The 21,054-nt window shown below is 44.6% G+C and overlaps 2 long non-coding RNA genes across 2 annotated transcripts in view; one reads left to right on the forward strand and one right to left on the reverse strand.

The window, feature by feature from the left end:
• Positions 1-10,752, reverse strand: part of LOC144770190 (uncharacterized) — a 136,781-nt gene extending 126,029 nt beyond the window's left edge. Inside the window, exon 1 of the long non-coding RNA XR_013598823.1 lies at positions 10,622-10,752. This is a non-coding gene — a long non-coding RNA (uncharacterized LOC144770190). The remainder of the gene's footprint in view (positions 1-10,621) is intronic.
• LOC144770186 (uncharacterized) lies at positions 10,495-18,156 on the forward strand. Its single transcript, XR_013598822.1, has 3 exons — positions 10,495-10,734; positions 16,591-16,968; positions 17,732-18,156. It is a non-coding gene; the product is annotated as an uncharacterized LOC144770186 (long non-coding RNA).
• The last annotated feature ends 2,898 nt before the right edge of the window (positions 18,157-21,054 follow it).

The raw sequence follows: 21,054 nt of genomic DNA on the forward strand, positions 1-21,054 counted from the left end.
TGAGAAATCAAAGAGTCTGATAAAGCTGGTCTTTCAACCTGATAAACCCATAGTTCATCATCTGCTCTTTTTCTACAGCCTGTAATTTTCCAAATGTCCTTTTCCTCATCACTTGCCTCTTCCTGCATCTGCCTCACTTCATCCCAAGTTTCAAATGTTGTTGTAGTTATAAACATAAGATGACATTCAGTATTTCCCCTTTCAATCTATCTGTTTAAAGCCATTGTATTTCGTGCACAATAGCATGCAATTTGGTCTGCATATCTGTTGCCTGTTGTCACATAATCATCTCCTGATTGATGTGCAGCACATTTGACTACAGCAATTCTTTTGGGCAATTGTAAAACTTCCAATAGCTCTTTCACAATTTTACCATTTCGAATAGGGGAACCTGAGGAAGTCAGAAATCCCCTTTGCATCCATAGCTGGCTGAAATCTTGTCCAATTCCGAATCCATATTGGCTGGCTGTGAATATTGTTACCTTCAAGCTTTTGGCAACTTTGCTGCTAGCTTTTGGCAGCTTATGGCAACTTTGTCAGAGCTATCAGCTCAGCTATTTGGGCCGAGTTTACTCTTTTCAGACAGGATGCTCCAATAACTTCTTCTAGGGTGCAAACAGTATAGGCAGTGCATAATTCACCTCTTTCATTCCTCAAACACGACCCATCAACAAGTATCTCACAATCTGATTCTTCCAAAGGACTATCCTCTATATCTGGCCTAGGTTTGTTGCACAACTCTGTCACATCCAGACGAGCAAGCCCATCTGCACCCGTCCGTGCCTGGACTGCGCCCAGCGCCAGAACCCCTGGCCCCACCAAAACCAAGAAACCCGACTGAGATATGACACCACCAGCGTCCACGCATTCATCACCGGCCGACCAGCCGCCTACTACCAAGCCACTGCAAAGCGCACCCACGGACCCTTCTCCTGCCAAAACTGCAAATTCACCTGCGTCCGAACCTACATCCCACCACCCAGACCAGGCAACAACAACAACCAACTCAAGTGCATCCTGCTCAACACCCGCTCCGTCCACAAGCACGCCGTCGAACTCTGGGACCTCCTCGACACAACAGCACCAGACGTCGCCTTTCTCACAGAAACCTGGATGAACGCCTCCTCAGCCCCCGACATCGCCATAACGATCCCGGACGGCTACAAGATCACCCGAAAGGACCGCGTCAACCAAACCGGAGGAGGAATCGCCATCATCTTCAGGAACACCATCAACGTCATGACCAACTCCGAAGATGCCCTCACCACCGCCGAACACCTACACTTCCAAATCCACACCAACCCCAAGACCACCCTCAGAGGAACCCTCATCTACAGACCCCCAGGCCCACGCACACAATTCAGTGAAGCCATCACTGACTTCATCAGCCCACATGCCCTCATCAGACTACATCCTCCTAGGGGACCTAAACTTCCACCTGGAGAACAACACCACCAGCCTGCTCAAAAACCTTGCCAACCTCGGACTCAAGCAATTGGTGAACACCCCCACCCACTATGCCGGCCACACGCTCAACCCCATCTTCTCTGCCAGTAGCCAAGGCGCCTTCAGCCACTCCACCGGACTACACTGGACCGACCACAGCTGCATCCACTTCACCTTTAAGAAGACCACATTCCACCACCGCCCGCAACAGATCCCCCGTAGGTGCTGGAGCAAAATCACCGCAGACCAGCTAACCACATCACTGAGCCAGAACCCACCTATCACCACCACTGCCACTGACACCGACGACGCAGCCCGCAACATCACAGTGGATAGTCAACTGCGCCGATGCCCTTGCACCACTGAAGAACCCTCCAGGCAAGCCCTGCCGCAGGCCAACAACATGGTTCACCGACGACCTCAAAGAATCAAATAAATCCTGCAGATCCCTCGAGAAAACCTGGCGCCGTGAACAGACGACAGAAAACATGACAGCCCTCAAGAACGCCACCCGCAAACACCACCAGCTGATCCTCATCACCAAAAAGACATCGTTCAAAGAACTGCTGGACAACAACACACACAACAGCAAGGAACTCTTCAGTATCTTAAAAGAGCTCTCCAATCCCAACGCCAACAGCAACGACATCACACCGTCGCAAGACCTCTGCAACTCCCTGGCCACGTTCTTCCACCGCAAGATCGCCAATATCCACAACAGCTTCGGTACTCAGACTCCACCCCCAGCCACCAAACCAATGTCCCATACAACCACCCTCACCGCCTGGACTCCCATCAGCACCGAAGACATCGCCCACGCTATGAACACCAACCACACCGGCTCTCCTTCCGACCCATGCCCTCACCACATCTTCAACAAAGCCGACACCATCATCGCTCCCCACCTATGGAATGTCATAAACAACTCCCTTGCGTATGCCACCTTCCCAGAGAGCTGGAAGCACGCAGAGACCAACGCCTTACTGAAGAAACCCACAGCGGACCCTAAAGACCTCAAAAACTTCCGCCCCACCTCTCTTCTTCCCTTCCCGGCGAAAGTGATCGAGAAGATCATCAATAAACAGCTGACCACATTCCTCGAGGCCAATGGATCCCACGACCCATCCCAGTCCGGATTTCGAGCCAACCACAGCACCGAGACCGCCCTCATCGCAGCCACCGACGACATCGGGACCCTACTCGACAATGGGAAACCACCGCCCTCATCCTCCTAGACCTCTCAGCCGCCTTTGATACAGTCTGCCATCGCACCCTAATAACCCGCCTCCACAACGCCGGGATCCAAGGCAAAGCCCTGGACTGGATCACCTCTTTCCTCTCCGACAGAACCCAGCGAGTCACCTCCCTCCCTACCATTCCGCGGCCACCGAGATCATCTGCGGCGTACCCCAAGGCTCATCGCTCAGCCCAACCCTCTTCAATATCTACATGAGCCCCCTCGCCACCATCACACGCAAACACAACCTCAACATCATCTCAAACGCCAACGACACCCAGCTGATACTCTCCCTCACCAAAGACCCAGCCACCGCCAAACTCAACCTCCAGGAAGGAATGAAAAACGTCGCTGAATGTATGAAAGTCAGCTGTCTGAAACTGAACTCAGACAAGACGGAGGTCCTCATCCTCGTACCATCCCCATCCGCCTGGGACAACTCCTGGTGGCCCGCAGAACTGGGCACCGCACTGACACCCACTAACCACGCACGCAACCTGGGATTCATCCTGGACTCCTCTCTCACGATGACCAAGCAAGGCAAAGCCATCTCATCTTCATGCTTCAACACCCTGCGCATGCTCCGTAAGATCTTCTGGTGGATCCCAACCGGAATTAGAAAGACGGTCACCCAGGCCCTCGTCACCAGCTGACAAGAATACGGGAACGCCCTATACGCAGGAACCACAATCAAACTCCAGAAAAGACTCCAACGCATACAGAACGCATCCGCACGACTCATCCTTGACATCCCCCGCCACAGTCACATCTCAGCCCACCTGAAAGACCTGCACTGGCTCCCCATCCGCAAAAGGATCACGTTCAGGCTCCTCAACCACGCACACATAGTGCTCCACGACATAGGCCTGAATACCTCAACAACCACCTCATGTTCTACACTCCAACACGCAAACTCCGCTCCACCAGCCTCGCCCTCGCCACCGTCCCACGGATCCATAGAACCACCGCCGGAGGAAGATCATTCTCCTACCTGGCGGCCAAGACGTGGAATTCCCTCCCCGCCCACCTAGGTCTGACTCAGGACCACCTCATATTCAGGAAATACCTCAAGGCCTGGCTTTTCGAGCAGTAGCGGCATTTCCCCCCCCCAGCACCTTGAGACCCTCACGGGTGAGTAGCGCACTCTACAAGTGTATTGACTGATTGATTGATTGGCACCTGTAACTGTTGAACAGCTTCCTGCGCTGCTGCTGTTGATTTACACCCACCTCATTCTGCATCTGTGGAATTAAATTTTGATTTCCCCTGTTATTCTACACTCATTCCTCCAATGTCCAAACTTACCGCATGCATGACAAGGAAATTTCTTCATAGCTTCTTCCTCACTCATCTTTCCCTTCCCTTTACATCCACTGTAGTTCTGTCCATTCTGACTCTGTCCATTAGTCTGACCATTTGTTTGATTATTACTGTTTTTTTGTTGCTCTGCTACCTTCACTTGCGCCCACATCATTTTCTCTGGTAACTTTTTATGTTTGCTATCAATTTTGTCACTACAATACCACAATACTTTGCATACCGTAGTATTTCATCCACTCTCTTGCTCTGCCAACATATGAAATGCTGCTATATCATATTGCTTATCTGAGGCCTCAATCCAAACACAAAATGATACACAAACTGTCCCATGTCTTTATCTCTAATATTTTCAAAATCACTATATTGTTTTACCTGGAGCAACCATTCATAGTAGGTATATACTAACTCGTTTGGTTCCTATGTAGTTCTGTCAATCTTAACCCAATCTGTTTCTTTTGGAAAGTTTTTTTCCCTTTAAGTAAGTGATTACCCGGTTATATATTTTTTCATTACATCTTCTGATGGCGCATCTGTTTTAGGATCCCTAGGGTATTACTCTTTTGGCCAATCAACAGTAATCTTACATTCTGTCCTAAATCAGCTAGGACAACAATGTCAAACAAACCATCTAGATCTTTTAACAAAGCTTTTAATACTTTTACAAACCTGTCTACCTGTTTGTACCATTTAACCGTTTTTTCTCTTAACGTAGGAAAATCATTTGTGAAAGACAATATATCCTGCCTTGTCCAAGGAACATGAACATATCCATCACCTGGTACTTTCTCATCGGACACGCCCTTTCGACCTGTTCTGTTTCTTTCATGGGAAACATGGATGCTCCTTTATTAGCTGCATCTTCCTTCTTTTTCGTCCATCTAACTTTCCAACGATCTACATCTCCCCATTTTTTCAAAATATGCATTATTTCCTTCATCTGTAACCTTCCAGATGCATTCAAACTTTCTAAGTCCTTGTCAGTGAATGCAAACCTGTACGATATATGCAATACCTTTGACTTTTCTATGTCTACTCGATACTCACTAGCGGCTTCAGATATTTTCTCATGCAAGTTCTTTGCCCTCAGGTAATACATTTATACAGAAACAACAATTTTATTACAAGAACGGAGGTTACATTATGCATTATTCCTTTAATGCAGTCCAAGCAGCCGCTTACATCACAATAGTAAAGGGTTCCATAATATAACAATAGCAACACATGAAAGGCATGACCCATCAACAATCTGCCTCTTTTAAATGTGGCTCCCAGCAGATAAGTGCATTTTCCTTCATTACCATTATTCATTTTTATCTCTATTTTGAAGTTCCTTGTGTGTGGCTTAACCCCACACCCCCTTCCTACTGCCTCTACAATGATCTCCAATTTACGGAGATCTCCCTACACCCCCTTCCCTAGTCCCATCCTTGCGTGACTGACCAGATTAACCTGTCTTTTCTTTCAGCTTATGTACTATTTCTAATGTTTGAATATATTTAAAGATTTTTAGATGTTTAATCGAACCTTAATATTTAGTTTTTTGTGTAAACGATTATTCTTCAATTTCATCCTTGTTCTACTTCCTCATGCCTTAATGAACTTACCTAATGTCTTCGTTTAACTCCTGTTTTTCACCTCTTTCCACAGATGCAGGCCGTGCACTCCAACGCGGCTCTGCATCGCTACCTTTTATTTTTTGGATTTTGGATTTAATTCGCAAGTAGTTATTGTTTTACAAACTTATTCATTAAAAAAAATCCTCATTTAACAAGCTGGTCTTTTCATCCTTCAATAACAAAATTCATTATAATAAGAGAGGAATTATTCTCTTGACATTCCTTCATCTATAAACCTTGTCACTATTATTAAGGGAAATCCTCCCTAATTATCTTTCATTAAAGTGCTTTACCACTTTTTACAAGTTAACATTTCCTATATATCATGTCTGAGTCTGACTCAGACAAGGCTTCTGCCCCTACTCCTAACTTAGACAACGAAGCCCTGTAAAAAATCCTTCATAAGGAATTGAGGTCATGCATGTTTGAGAACTTAAGTCAGATCATGTCCTCTAAAAGGTCACTCCCTGATGAGGAAGAAATCTCAGAAATTCCAAACATCTACTCTGACAAGCTCACTGAATTAAGGGGACTTAAGAAAAGTAAAAACATTGATAAGAGCAATATAAGAGGTCCAAGCACCTCATCAATTCAGGGAGGTCTTAGCACCTCAACTTCTAATGGAGGTCCTCGCACCTCAAACTCCCAAGGTGTCCCTAGCGGCACAACTTATCTGGATGTCTTTAGCGGCACAACTTATCTGGGTGTCCTTAGCGGCAGAAAACATCTGGGTGTCCCTAGCGGCACAAAATATCATAATGCTCTTTACAATATTGGAGATAACTAATCTAATGATATAGAATCCTCAGTCACAACTGATGAGTATGTACTTGATCTTGATGAAGATGATCAACAATTTACAATCCATAAGAGGAACTCTCATCATCCTCTAAGGACATTATCCTTGACCCCTTAGGGGAAGACATTTTTTCCCCATTAAATCTGAAACACCCAAGAAGTTCTGAGTGGTTCCCTCAGGATCACGTCGCAAAATTCATTAAAAAATGGATAAGAAACCTCTTAGAAAGGGACACTCGTAACATTCTTAGAGCTGAATGCTCTAGACCTTCTACTGAGGATAAAAGCTGCTATACCCCCTAATTTGGACCCTGAACTCATTAAATTCCTATTCAAACTTGGATGTGATCCAATAAAAGGGATGGAAAAATCCCTGAAAGGGTGCCAAGACCGTCTTCTCAATATACTGGGACCATTAGCCAGAATCCTAGATTCCACAGATGACAGCCACATAATTGGCACCCATCGCAACACCAATCTCATCAGGGGATGAAGACAGAGAGCATTAATTCTACTGGGTAATGCCAATGCTAGCATTCATGTAGAAAGACAAAACCCAAAAGGTTTACTCATTGGAGAAGACCTCAATAAATCCTTGGGGAAATACGTCTCCACTTTCACTGCCCTGGACCAGGAACAGCAAAATATGCGCAGAGTTTTCAAACCTAATCTTTTATGGTGGGCCAGAAGACGGGCCTCTCTTCCAGCCGCTTCAGTCAAAGGCCATTTCCAAAATCCTGTGGTTTCGGAAGAGGGTATCAGCAGTACAATTTGCCTCAATTTTACCCCAGGAGAATTAGAGGCCATCGTATCAGAGGATTCAGATCCTGTGGAACCTTCATCTCAAACAATCCCTGCAAGTGAGAACTCTCTCCCCTCTCCCTTATCCTTCTCTCCCCCAAAAAGTGGGTGGCAGACTCAAATACTTCCTTCACAATTGGAGATTGATCACTCAAGATCCTTTGTTCTTAAACACTGTCAATGGGTTCATGATAGATTTAACTCACATACCTTTACAAACTTCTTTCCCGAGAGACATGCCTCTCTCTCCAGAGCAACAAAAAAAAATAGAGGAGGAGATCTCTATGCATCAGAAAGGAGACATAAAAGAGGTCCCATTAGAAACCTTAAGATTTATAAGCACATTCTCTCTTGTAAAAAAGAAATACAAAGGTTGGAGACCTGTCATAAAATTAAGAGAACTAAACAAATATTTGGTTTACAGATACTTCAAGATGAAGGGCATCCATCTCTTCAGGGATTTACCTCTAGAGGGAGACTGGCTAGTCAAACTAGAACTAAAGGACGCTTACTTCACCATTCCTATGGTCGAATCCCACCAACCCTTTCTTCAATTTAGCTGGAAAAATCACCTTTACCAATTTCAGGTTCTCCCCTTCGGACTCTCCTCTGACTCTTGGTGCTTCACCAAGGTCATGAGAGCTGTTGCCTCATCTCTAAGAATAAGGGGCATTTGTTTAATCATTTACTTAGACAACATTCTTATAATGTCTCAAGATCCTTCACAACTAGCCAAAGACCTGAAGAATGTGCTGGATCTCCTAGAAAGTTTAGGATTCATCATAAACAAAGAAAAATCAATTATGTCCCCTTGCAGATCTCTGGAGTTCCTAGGTTTCACAGTAGACACACTGAAATGTCTTCTTTTACTACCTTCAAAAAAGATTAACAAAATCAGGAAGGAAATAAGACACGTCCTGAAACAGCAAGACTTATCTCTAAGAGAGCTAGCCAGACTTATGGGTCTCCTCTCCTCCTCCATCCAAGCCATCTTTCCCGGTCCCCTCAACTATCGGGCCCTCCAAAGGGTAAAGGTGAGAGCCCTAGGATCTGGCCTCTGGTACGGAGATCGGATCTGTCTGGATCAAGAAGCCAAATCGGAACTAGCTTGGTGGCTCGAGAACCTAGACGCGTGGACGGAAAAACAATCTTTGCTTAAAAACCAGAGTTTGTTTTAGAATCAGATGCAAGCCTTTATGGCTGGGGAGCTTGCCTTCTCAATCAGAACACTGGTGTTATCTGGTCACACGAGGAATCATCTAACCACATAAATTATTTAGAACTAACAGCTGGGCGTTACGCCCTCATGAGCTTCAAACAGTCTCTCCAGGGGAGGTTAGTCATTCTAAAGATGGACAACAAGTCAGCGGTAGCCTATAGAAACATCTGGGAGGCACCAAATCTGCAGACCTCTCGAATCTAACAAAGAAACTTTGGAAGTTCTTTCTGGAACATAAGATCGCTCTCAAAGCGGAATACTTTCCGCAGAAATCGAACATCTCTGCAGACTGGAACTCAAGATTTCTGTTAGATCACAGCAATTGGAAACTGAATGTTTCCATGTTCAGTACCCTAAACAAGATCTGGGGCCCTCTAGAGATAGACTTGTGAGCAGACTAACCTTTCAACTGGAGAACAACTTCAGCTGGATGCCTGACCCGGGTGCTCTAGCAGTCAACACCTTACTACAATCTTGGTGTATGCAGTCCCTCCATTTGCCATGATTCAGAGAGTTCTTCAGATAGTGGCACAGGATCAGTGCTTCCTTGTCCTAATAACTCCCTTTTGGCCAACCCAAGCATGGTTCCCCACCACTCTATAGAACTAGCTTGCAACCCCCCCTTCTTAATTCTTACCCTAGAGAATCTTCTTGCAGACGTAGATGCAGGAGTTCACCTCCTAATTCAGAACAGGCGTTTAACCCTTCTTGCCTGGAGAGTGTCAGGAGATCAAATGAAACCTCTGGACTTTCGGTGACGGCTGCAACTCTCCTCAGAGAGTCTTGGGCCCCAGGCACTCACTACAGATATAACAACATATGGAGAATCTGGGTACGTTGGTGACTGGAAGGGAACCTGGAATCCTTAGAAGCACCTATTGTTGACATAGTTAACTTCCTTGTTAAACAATTTGATAAAGGCTTCAGCTATAGAACTATCAATTGCTATAGATAGGCTATTTCTGCTGGTTATGTCCTTGTCAATGGTAAAACGGTAGGTACAAATGTCATTGTTCATAGAGTGATGAAAAGCATTAGTTTAAGAAGACCTCCTAAACCTAAATATGAAAGTCTTTGGGATGTCAATCTAATCCTTGAACTTTTCAATAATGGCCTGTTAATACTCTCCTCAATAAAAAAAAAACCTTTCCATTAAGCTGGCTACTCTACTATGTCTAATATCATGCAGAAGGGTCTCTGATGTCAAAGCCCTGGAAGTTACGGATAGATCTTATAACATGTTTGGAGTAAAACTTTAGATTTATAGTCTGATTTAATCTTTTACCCACGTTTTGATTTATGTCCAAAACTTTGCATTGTGAACTGCATGAGAGAGTATGATCGCAGAATATTTGCTCTTCACCCTCAGGATGTTGACCAATCACTTATATCCTTTGTTAAACCCCACAAAGGCATAACCTTGACCATAGTTGCTAGATGTGTTAAGACTGTTATGAGTTTAGCAGGTATTGACTTAAAGAAATTTCAAGCTCACTCCCTTAGAAGGTTGCTATGGCCAGTAAATCTCTCTGGTCTGGAGATAAGTTGGACGACATTCTCAAAGCTGCTGACTGGTCAAATGCTAGCACCTTTGCACGTCATTATTGCAAGCCTATTGCACATATGTCTGATGTTGTTTTACAAAGCTACTAACATGCATAATGTAGCCTCCGTTCTTGTAATGAAATTGAGATTCTCATATTAACATGACTAGAGAATCTGGATTTCATTAAAGACACGGAGGCTGACATTATCCCTCCCATACCACCCCTTGGTGGTCTTTCAATGATTTAATGTTGTTTTTGTTACAATTTATTACTGTACTTTTTATTAACAGTACTTGTTTCATCTCTTGTTCCTTTTAGCTTGATTAGCGTGACACTGTTTTTTACATTCAAGAGATATTTACTTCTTTCTCTTTTCAGGTAACACTCCTTTAATGTTTGTCTCATGTTTAGAATGCCAGTTGCGTCATGTTCTAACCTGAGGCATTCTAAAGAGAACCTTGTTTTGAAATAGGTCAGTTACTGTTTTCCAGCCGGCTGCTGCGCAGCACCTGTGTCACGAACAATCTTCTATTTCTACTCACAATACGATTGTGGGCCTAATTACTACAAAACAAAGTGGTGACAAGTGAAAGGTGTCTGCTGGACCCACGGAGGAAGAAAAGGAATCAGTTGTTACCCGGATTTTTTCGTATACGTCCAGCGTCACACGAGTGGTCTGTTCCTTCAAGTTTGGCTGAAGTGGATAAGTGCTTAAGAGGGTCAAGACGCGACGGAGAAAAGTCTCTTCAGGTACTGTACTTGTTTTTATTGACTTGCAGCAGCGGTGGTAAACGGCAAGTGGAGAATTACGTGTGTCCTCCACGTCACAGCGTGGAGAAGAGAGTCAGCGTACCAGTTTTTTTAAAACCGCCTTCTTAGATGTACACGTGTACGGAGATTTGCATGCAAGAAAGTCACTTCCAAGCATCGTGAACGAACGTGACGCATCACTCACGCATAATGTCAGCGACATCTTGGGAGTGGCATTTCTTCAAGTCCATGGACAACAGTGCGGCGTGTCACTGTCCTAGCCGTAATTCGCAAACCAACGAAAGTGAAGTCTGCGCGCCTGAGATCAAGCGTGTGCATTATCGGTGACACGCACACCACTTGTCTTGGCAGCGGAGGTGCAGTTATACTGAGAGTGTTGTAGGTGAAGTAAGCTTTTTAAATACGTTTGGAGAGGGCCAGTTAGCCTGCGTGTCTATTGTCGGTGACACGTACACCTTTCTATTAATCCCCATACAGTTTAAATAGGCGGCAGGAGTCATACTTTCATTTATTCCTGCGTGCACTTTGTCGGTGACACGCACACCTCTCTGACTATATCCAAACAGTTTAGATAGGTGGCAGAAGATACATTTTGATTTATGCTTGCGTGCACTTAGTTGGTGACACGCACATCTTTTGTTCATCTGCAACTGATTTGTTCTTATTTATACAATCGTGGTGTGACATACATATTGTCAATTACATGGTCATATCTTTCTTTGAAGATTGCTTTTTAGCGAAGTGCACATTCTGAGACGACCTTCACTTTACATTCTGGGACTATATAAAAAACAAAAAAACTTTTAGTGTGCTTATTTTCATCTTATGTTACGTGCTACGCTTTCCACATTGAGTAAGCACTCGATTCACATTGTACATATCCTTGAAGAGATTGATTTATTTGTTTATTTTATTGCATATCACATACTGAGTGCGTGTCTGTAGAAATGTGTTTAGAATTCCCATTCCCTGCCTATTCTTCAATTGTTTAACATGCAGTCTGTTTCTCTACCTCCGCCTTTCCTTGAGATGCCAGGTGAACCTCCCAACTCATGGAAAAAATGGTATGATGCTTTTATTACCTATCTTGGTGCCATTGGTGCATCACGCTACAGAGCTGAGAGAAAAATATATATTTTGTTACATGCACTTGGGTTTAAAGGGAGATCTATATTTAAATATTTACCAGCTTTAGTGCGTGCCTCAGAAGAAGAAGACTTTGATGAATTTGAGACAGTAAAGAAGTTAGAACTACATTTTGACATACAACCCAGTTTAGTCGTAGTTAGGCACAAGTTTTTAAGCGAGAACAAAGACATGGAGAGAACGTGGAAGATGTTATTTCTGCCCTGCAAATGTTAAGTGCAGAATGTCCATTTGAGGCATTTAGAGATCAACTTTTAAGACACCAGTATATTTGTAAGTGCACGGACAAAAGCATTCAGCAGAAACTACACTCCTTAGGTAATCCCTCCCTTGAAGAGACTATACGTATTGCTAAAAGCATTGAATTTTCGAAGTCGTCTGTCAAAGAACTAGATGAAAACGCCTCATCTACAACATCAAAGGATGATTCTGTTAATGCTGTGAAATCGTAAGAATTTAAAAACAACCCGGTTACCCGTTCAGAGAACAAATATTTGTTTTAAATGTGGAAACTATCCACATTTCAAGTCTGGCGTCCTTGCCCTGCAAAAAATGTCACTTGTAGGATGTGTGGAAGGTTAGGACACTTTGCCAAAGTTTGTCAGAATGGGAAGCGCAACTTTGCTCATTCCCAGGACAACAAACAAGGCACAAGTACTCCTTCTCCTGTTGCCAATGTCTCTGTGTCTGAATACAAGTCGGATGGTTTTAGTAACATCGAAGATGATTTAAAAGACATGGTTGTTGTTGTTGGAGACATGTATGATGATTCTGACGTGTCTTCTGAATGTGTGGATCCTTATGTCGATATTGAAATTGGTGGAAAGAAAGTTTAATTGCTAGTTGACTCTGGTGCGAGGATAACTATGTTAACAAGTGGTTCTAGATCCCTCCTCTAGGCATCTCACTACTTTTGTCGCTCCCATTGGATCCTTCCAGTACTGCCGCATGCCATTCGGGTTGGCCTCTGCGGCAGCAGTTTTTCAGAGGATAATGTTGAATCTCCTCAAAAACATAAAAGGCGTGGTTGTTTTTCAGGACGATGTGCTAGTACATGGTGCATCGTGTGACTCACATGATGCTATAATGTTTCAAGTACTAGAAGCTTTGCGTGATGGTGGTGTTGTTTTGAAGAGAGAAAAGTGTGTTTTCAGGGTACAGAAGGTGGAATACCATGTCCATGTTTTTTCTGAACATGGTGTTGAACCGAGGCCAGGGCTAGTCAAGGCCATAGTGGATAGTCCTCCCCCCAAGGACAAAGTAGGTCTTAAGTCATTCATTGATCTATGTGCGTTCTACTCAAGGTTTATACCAGACTACGCCTCTAGAGTACAACCTTTATCTAATATGCTCAAGAGAGATGTTCCTTTTCATTGGGACATTCGCTGTGATTCTGTTTTTGTATGGGTAAAGCAGCAGTTAGTTAGTCCAAAGGTACTTAAGCCCTTTAATCCCAACGTTATGTGCACCATTACTGTTGATGCAAGTGGTCTAGGTTTGGTGCCATTCTCACCCAAAATATCAGTGGACATGAGCATACTCTTGGTTATGCTTCCAGGGTGCTACGTGGTTCGGAATTCAATTTTGCGGTCATTGAAAGGGAACAGTTGGCCTGATTGTGGGCCATAAGGAAGTTCAGTCCTTACATTTGGGGAAAACATTTCCAATTACGAACTGATCACAGTCCCTTGGTTTCCATCCTTTCGGGTGATAGATTGAAAGAACATACCCCATGAATCGCTTGTCTATCTACTAAGTTGTTGCAATATGATTTTGAGATCACATATATTCCAGGCTACAGCTCCTCTCCATCTTTTCAGCTTTTCTTCCCTTCTCTCAGAGGGGTATCTGAACAACAAACTCCTGTAACATCTGTTACCGATTCTATATTTTTCACTCTCAAATGCTTCCACTTCCCTTTCTTCCAATGCTTCGTACTGAGTCAATCTAGGGTTTGGGACTAATGAATTCATTCGATTTCTCAAGTTCTGCAATATCCTCACATTAAATGTACCATGTTGCGGGAAAGCTAAAACACCATCACCTTTCGTATGCTCAATCCAATTTTCCAACCCCATACACATGTGATATCCTCGTTCTAACATCATTAAAAAAGCAGGCGTTTTTGGAGGTGGAATCAGAATTCCCTCTCTAGTCACAATTGGTTTGTCTGTCTTGAAGAAATTCTTTATTTTCTGCATTAACTTCATTTTCTGGCTTCCTCCACTAATGGGTCTTATCATGAACAAGCAAAAACAACTTTCCGTAATTCTACCGGTTAACTTTTGTCCTATGCCAGCGTGTCTCACACCAACCAACCAATCAGAGCACTGCTATGTAAGCAAGGTCTCAACCAATACTAGCGCTGCTCATGCTAACCAACCAATCACAATTCAGAACATGCAGACCGATGTCAGTGTGGCTTTTTCTGATGTCAGTATTACTGATTCTACTGACCCTCCCTTTCCAAATTTGTATGGCAATAGTCTTCTGTGTTTTCTTTAGTCAAATTCTATTAGTAACAACATAAAACAATGCTACTTTGTCTGTTCCACTAAATAAAGAGATAGTTTCACTCTTTAGAGATGTTCTCACTCCAGGTCTTAATAACAACTAGCTCTATTTGTACCCTTCAGACAAGCTCCAGGTGGACCTATTGCTCTTCTAGGGATAAAACCAAGATTTTACAGGAGGACTTTTTGGTGTGAAAAGGAGTCTTGTTATTCTCCTGGAAATAAGGCTAGAGTTTCGGCAGTGGACACTTCACTATTCAAACACTCTACTCACATACAACATTTCCCTAAATATAACACCTACAGTCCTCTGTAGCTTTTAGGCAACATTTCAACAGACAAAGTACTTCTGCAGTGTGCTTTCTTTACCACACTCTTCTTCTGCCTACTTCCAGAAGAGTCCTTCCCGGGATTCCTAAGGTATCTCCGTACCTGTAGTTCTAGACAACATAAAACATGACGCTAACTTTTCGTGTTAAGAACATATAATCAATAATCATTACCAAACCAGTCAATAATTAAACCGTCCATCCAGCGCCAATACCAATAATTGATCAGGGATCGATACTCAACAACATCACTACAATGGCCCATACACATTTACCCAGTATCCCTGATGTACTGGGGTCAATTTGTTTGTTTCATCAAATATTTCTTTTTATAGATCCCTGTGGGGCATTCGTTAAATAACTAATCATGATGTCAACTTTCCTTCTACTTGGTCGATGGACCAATTAGTTGAATAGTTGATGACAATGATAATTACAAATTTACTAACCATTTAGGGCTAGATGTAGGTAGACAAATAGCGATCGCAAATGCAGAAATTCACAGAATTTCCACGTTTGCGATTGCAAATAACCCATGTGAAATGTAGAGCCAGAAAATCTGAATCACTGAATAAAGAATAGCTAAAAATAAAGGAAAACAGTTTGCGATTCTTTATTTAGCGAATATGCCACACCGACTCACTATTTTGAGAGTCGCTAAATAAGGAATCGCAATATCAAGTTGCAAACCACTGTACATAAAATCGCAAATACCAATTTTTTGAAAAATAACTAATTTGGAGCCGCAAATTAACACTGACTCAAAGCAGGTGGAAACCAGGTGCACTGCATATAAACAGCCCCAGAATGCATATGCGTGAACACAATGGCAGCCCTCTATGTCATTGCAAGGTGGATGCGGATGCACGCTGCATCACTGAGGATCTGGGGATGACAGGAAGGCATATACAGATTGCGCATCACACTATTCCAATTCATAGAGGCAGAAATCCATGAGAGGTACAGGCTTCACCCCACCACCATCCTAGACCTGATACGTGACCTGTACCCAATCCTGGAGCACCGGACACCAAGGGCGCACGCAATACCACCACATGTACAGGTACTTTGTTGCCTGCACCTACTTGCATCAGGTAGTTACCAGGGTGTCATAGCTGTCCCTGGTGGTGTCTCACAGAGTTGCCTGTCACACTTCTTCAACACATTCCTGGATGACATGATGCAAAGAATGCACCCCTAAATCAGGTTCCCCAGCACACAGACGGAACTGTATAAGACAAAGATGGATTTTTATCAGAAGACCCAGTTCCCAGATGTCATGGGTGCATCGATGGGACACATATTCCAATCTGCCCCCCTCTGCTACTGAGAACATATATCGGAACCGCAAATCAACACATTCAATCAAAGTACAGGTCCTTTGTGATGCGTCTCACATCATCACCGATATTGTTGCAAAATTTCCAGGGAGCATGCATGACTCTGGGATCTATACACGTCTTGCTGTGGGTGAATTTGGAGAAGGATACATGCTAGGTAAATCAATGTGGGAGAGGGGTAAATCAATGGGGGAGAGGGGTTGGCCTAACGGCTAAGGCGCTGAACTTGGCCCTGGGGATCTGGGTTCGAGTCTCGGTAACGACGCCAAAAAAAAAACCCTGTGATTCTGGGCAAATCACTTAATCTCCCCGTGCCTAAAATGAAAGTGTCCTCATGTAACGTAACTGGTGCTATGTAAAGCGCTCTGATAACTGATTCGGTTCGGTTCTAGTTCGCGCTATATGAAACTCTGCAAAAAAAAAAAAAAAAAATGTGACACACCCTGATGTATACCTTGAATGTATCCATTGTTGACTGTGAATGATGTTTCTTCCTTTACCACTTAGATGACAGCTCATATGCAGTGCGTCATTTATCCTGACTCCAAACCACAACCCATCTACCCCAAGTGAGAGGAGATTCATTGTGGCGCATAAAACAACGTGGAATGTGGTGGAGCGTACATTTGGACTCCTGAAAAGCAGGTTCCCCTGCCTCCACAAAGGTGGAGATGCAGGCAGTACGGCCCTCTGATCTGCTGCAAGATAATAGCAACATGTGCCGTGCTACATAACCTGGCCACACAGAAGGGAACACCTGTGGATCTCACAGAATCAGAGGATGATGATGAGGAAAGTCCACAGCCACTGCACCACGCAGCTGGTGTCACAGCAGCGCCAGATGAGAGACATAGACGGGCTGAGATCAAACGCAACTATTTCTGAGTAAGTAATGAGATAAAGCGAGTAATTGCAAATGTGTAACTGTGTTTTATTGACCTTGCGTCAGGCAATAGGAATTCACACTGCAGCACCAAAAATGCCCCTCAGTGCGTCAACAATCCCAGCAATGCATTATTACACTGCATGCTCATTGTCATCCCTTATGATTTGGTTACATGGGTTACCTCACCCATCCCCAAATGTCAGCTGAAGCATTGCTTAATTTCCTGAGCCCATGCAGAGCAATGCTACACTCACCCTGCACACTGCCCTCACCAGAAAACGGTCCTGCGGCTGGACCGTGCGTTGCACTGCGCCTCCTCGACTCTGCTATTGGTGGAGTGATGCTGCTGCTGCTTGTTACCTCCTCACTTTCACCACCATTCCCAGACCCTGTGGCAGCGATGTGTGTTGTCTGGAGCTCTTCCAACGCAGTGGTGATAGTAACGAACCCCCTAGCCACAACACAGCTGCAGTGGCCATCTCCAACTGCATGGAGACTGAGCGTCTGCTGAGGACAGAGGTGGTACTGCATAGCCGGTTCACCGCCTTTGTATACCCTTCCAGGCGCTGTTTTTCCCTGCGCCGTGCCCCACATTCAATGTCCATTTTGCCGCACAACAGCCTTACAGCATCGGCCATGTCCCGCACGTCCTCTGCAACTGTGATATTTAGAGCATTTATGCCCTCCTTCATGTTGCTCATATGTCTGTTCATGTACATACACCATCTGGCGTTGCATTGATCGCATTGTTTTACCTTGCAGCTGCTGCACCTTCAAGATGTTTCCCTCCAGACCTGCAAATACACTGGTATCTTTTCCCTGTGCATCTGGACTGCGTTCCCTTGGTCTGCGTCGTTGGGCACTTGTGTGGCAACGCTCCATGGGTGACTGTGTCCCTGGAGTCTGTCCTGCCTCTTCCTGCATGGTCTGTGGGGCTCCCGTGCTCTCCTCCTCTGTACCCTCCATCTCCTGAAGGCTACCCACTGTATACCTCCTGCGTCCTGGTGGTGGTGGTGGTGGCGTGACATCTGCAGGTATCAGGGCCTCATCATCCTGAGTGTTGTGTTCCCTAGGTGCCTCTTCTGTCTCCCTCTCAGCAGTCTGGGGCACAGGTTGGCCTGTAGATACAGAATGTCAATTTACTGACATGCCTGGTGGCACTTGTGTTCCATTAAATTACATGTTTGCCATTGAAACTGACAGTCCCCAGCTTGCTTATTTACTGATGTGTGTCACATGCACTTAGGTTTATTGGAATAACTGGTATGCTATCTCCCAAGATGTATTGCTGGTTGTTAGCAAGTCATGGACTGGAGTGGGATTCATACTTGCTTATTGGGGATTGGGGAGGGGGGCACAGCATGCTGTGCATACTTCTTACCTTGTCTGTTGCTTCCTCCGGCTGAGCTATCCGTGTCTCTGATGCCAACAATGCTCTCCGGCTGGATGGTGGACTCCACAATTTCCTCCAGTGGTGTTGGTACTGGTGCATTGGATATTTCGCCACATGTATGATTGGCTTGCTTAAGCCTGTCAGCCACCCTCTCCTTGGCACGTTTGTGGCGGTCATATCAGCGCTTCTTGAGTTAGTCAATGGAGCGCTGGGTGACACCAATGGCATTCATTTTTGCCTGTATTATGAGCCATATCCTCCGTTTCTGTGATTACGGAACATGCAATGAGTTCTTGCCAAACAACTGGTCATGGTCCTTTACTACCTCCTCAATTAGGACCACCAACTCCTTTTCGGAGAATTTGTGTTTCCTCTTCCTCTCTGCCTGCTCCTTTCCCTTCTCCTGTGTGTCCATGCTTGTTTTTGGTGTCTGCTTGAGGATTACTGTGCAGCTTCTGGGTCTGGGCTCCTGCTCCCTGTCTCTCCCACAGCTTCAGGCACAGTGAAACAGAATGTGTCAGGCCACCTCCTGGTTGTGAGGTCATCAGGCTACACCCGTTTAACCGATTTGCTAATTTGCGATTTATTTTAAATTGCGATTTCGCTAATACCGATTCGGTAATGCAGATTCGGTATTTTTTTTTGCAATTATTACCGAATCACTAACTTTTAGCGATTTTTTTTCTGCATCAGATTTTGCAAGTTCTTTTTTTTAAATCATTTTTATTGAAAATACCAACCGACAGCGGCATTGCAAAAGAGAAATACAATACAATATACCTCTACAATACACATAGAGCAAACTTCAATATCTCATTGCTGGACATTTTCATAACTTGGACTTAAGAAGATAGGTCCAACTCATCTGTTTGTATCATGGGTGCTTCACATATATCTCCTCTATAGGCATTCCAAGAGCCCCAAATTGAGGACCATTTTTTGGGACATCCCCGTGCAGAGTACACAGTCTTTTCCCTGAACATGCACCAGTCAATATTCTGCTCCCATATGTTGAGGAGGCAATGCTTAGCCTCAGGTGTATATCTTTGTTTAGGACCGCCCTGAAGGTCCGATGTATCGCTTGCCAAATCCGTTGGACATGATCGCAATCCCAAAAGATGTGCATATATGTGCCTGTCAGTCCACACCCTCTGTGACACTCACTCTCACCTTTTCTCCCCAAACGTACCAACTGTGGTCCTGTAATATAAATCCTATGGAGGATCTTGAGGTGGATCAACCGTAATAGTGCAGAGATACCCACTTCCCGGGGGGGGGGCGCTATAGCTTCCCTCCACTCTTCGTCATCTATTTCTATGCCACCCAGTGTTCATTAAGTTTCTCTAGGGGGTCAGAGGTGTTGTGCAATAGTTTCTTATAGGTAAGGGAGACTGCTTTCCCAGGCAAGCATCCATCAAGGAGTCCATCCTCTAGTGGGGAGGAGTCCGGGAGGGAGGCAGCCTTTGTTATAGCTGCGTAAAGAGCGTGGAGGATCTGCAACTATCAGAAGAATTCTGTGTCTGTCATATCATATTGTTGCTTAAACGCTGAAAACGGCACAACCTCTCCCTTGGACCAGAGATACCTATGCGCGATATGCCATTGAGGTCCCATTTATCAAAACCTTGGGAAGAACGCAGCCGACCTAGTTGTTCCGAGTCTCATAGAGGGATGGCAAGAGTTAATCTATCCCTCCAACCAAAACTTTTCTGAACATCATGCCAAACCCTTACCGCATGATTGGTTGGGCCAATGAGCGGCAATTTGGTCCTGGGGGAGTACAATGCTAAGTTCCTGCCCAAAAGGAGCCATCTATCCATAGCATATCCCAGGTCATGGGGATCGCGGTAAGTGACTTGATTAATGACTGCAAGTTGGGCCGCCTAGTAATATTTCTTAATATCTGCAAGGCTTATGCCGCCGTCATACCAGTTGAGGACTATTTTTTGATGCGCTATGCGGGGTCTCTCGTTCCAGATCAGTTCCCGTTAGAAACCCTCTATTTCCCTAAAATAGCCATCTGGAACCGAATTGGGAGCATTTTGTAATGTGTACAGGAAACAGTGTAGAGACATAATTTTAAATAAAGCTGCTCGTCCAAGGAGAGAGAGGGGCAGTGCCCCCCTGGCGGCGACGTCCCTCCGCAGTCTCTGTAGAGGTGGGTGCAGGTTTCTAGCATAGTGCAGTTTAGGGTTAGGAGTAATAAAGATACCCAGATACCGAAATCCACCATCTGCAGTCTGTATGGGGCAATCATTAAATAAATGGGGAGGGGCTCTCTTAAGCAGGTATATTATGGATTTTTCCCAATTAATCAAAAAACCTGAGTGTCGCCCAAAGACTGTGAAACTGTCCAGGACACTCCTGAGCGACCTACGGGGGAGGTAAAAAAAAGAAGTATATCATCTGCATATAGCAAGATGCGATCCTCCCAATCCATTGACCATTTCTTGCTTGGATAACGGGGTCTTGTCAGATCCAGGCCGCCAGAGGTTCGAGGGAAGGAGCAAATAATAATGGTGACAGCGGACACCCTTGTTGGGTACCGCGGCTCAGTCTGAAGGTCCCAGAGCGTTTATTTTTCACTACTACTTATGCCTGGGGTGTCACATACAGCAGCCTTATCCAGGACACAAAAGCAGGCTTGAAGCCTAGTTTCTCAAGCACCGTAATGAGATAGAGCCACTCTGCG

Source organism: Lissotriton helveticus, chromosome 1_1, assembly GCF_964261635.1.
Source record: "Lissotriton helveticus chromosome 1_1, aLisHel1.1, whole genome shotgun sequence".
Lineage (NCBI taxonomy): Eukaryota > Metazoa > Chordata > Amphibia > Caudata > Salamandridae > Lissotriton > Lissotriton helveticus.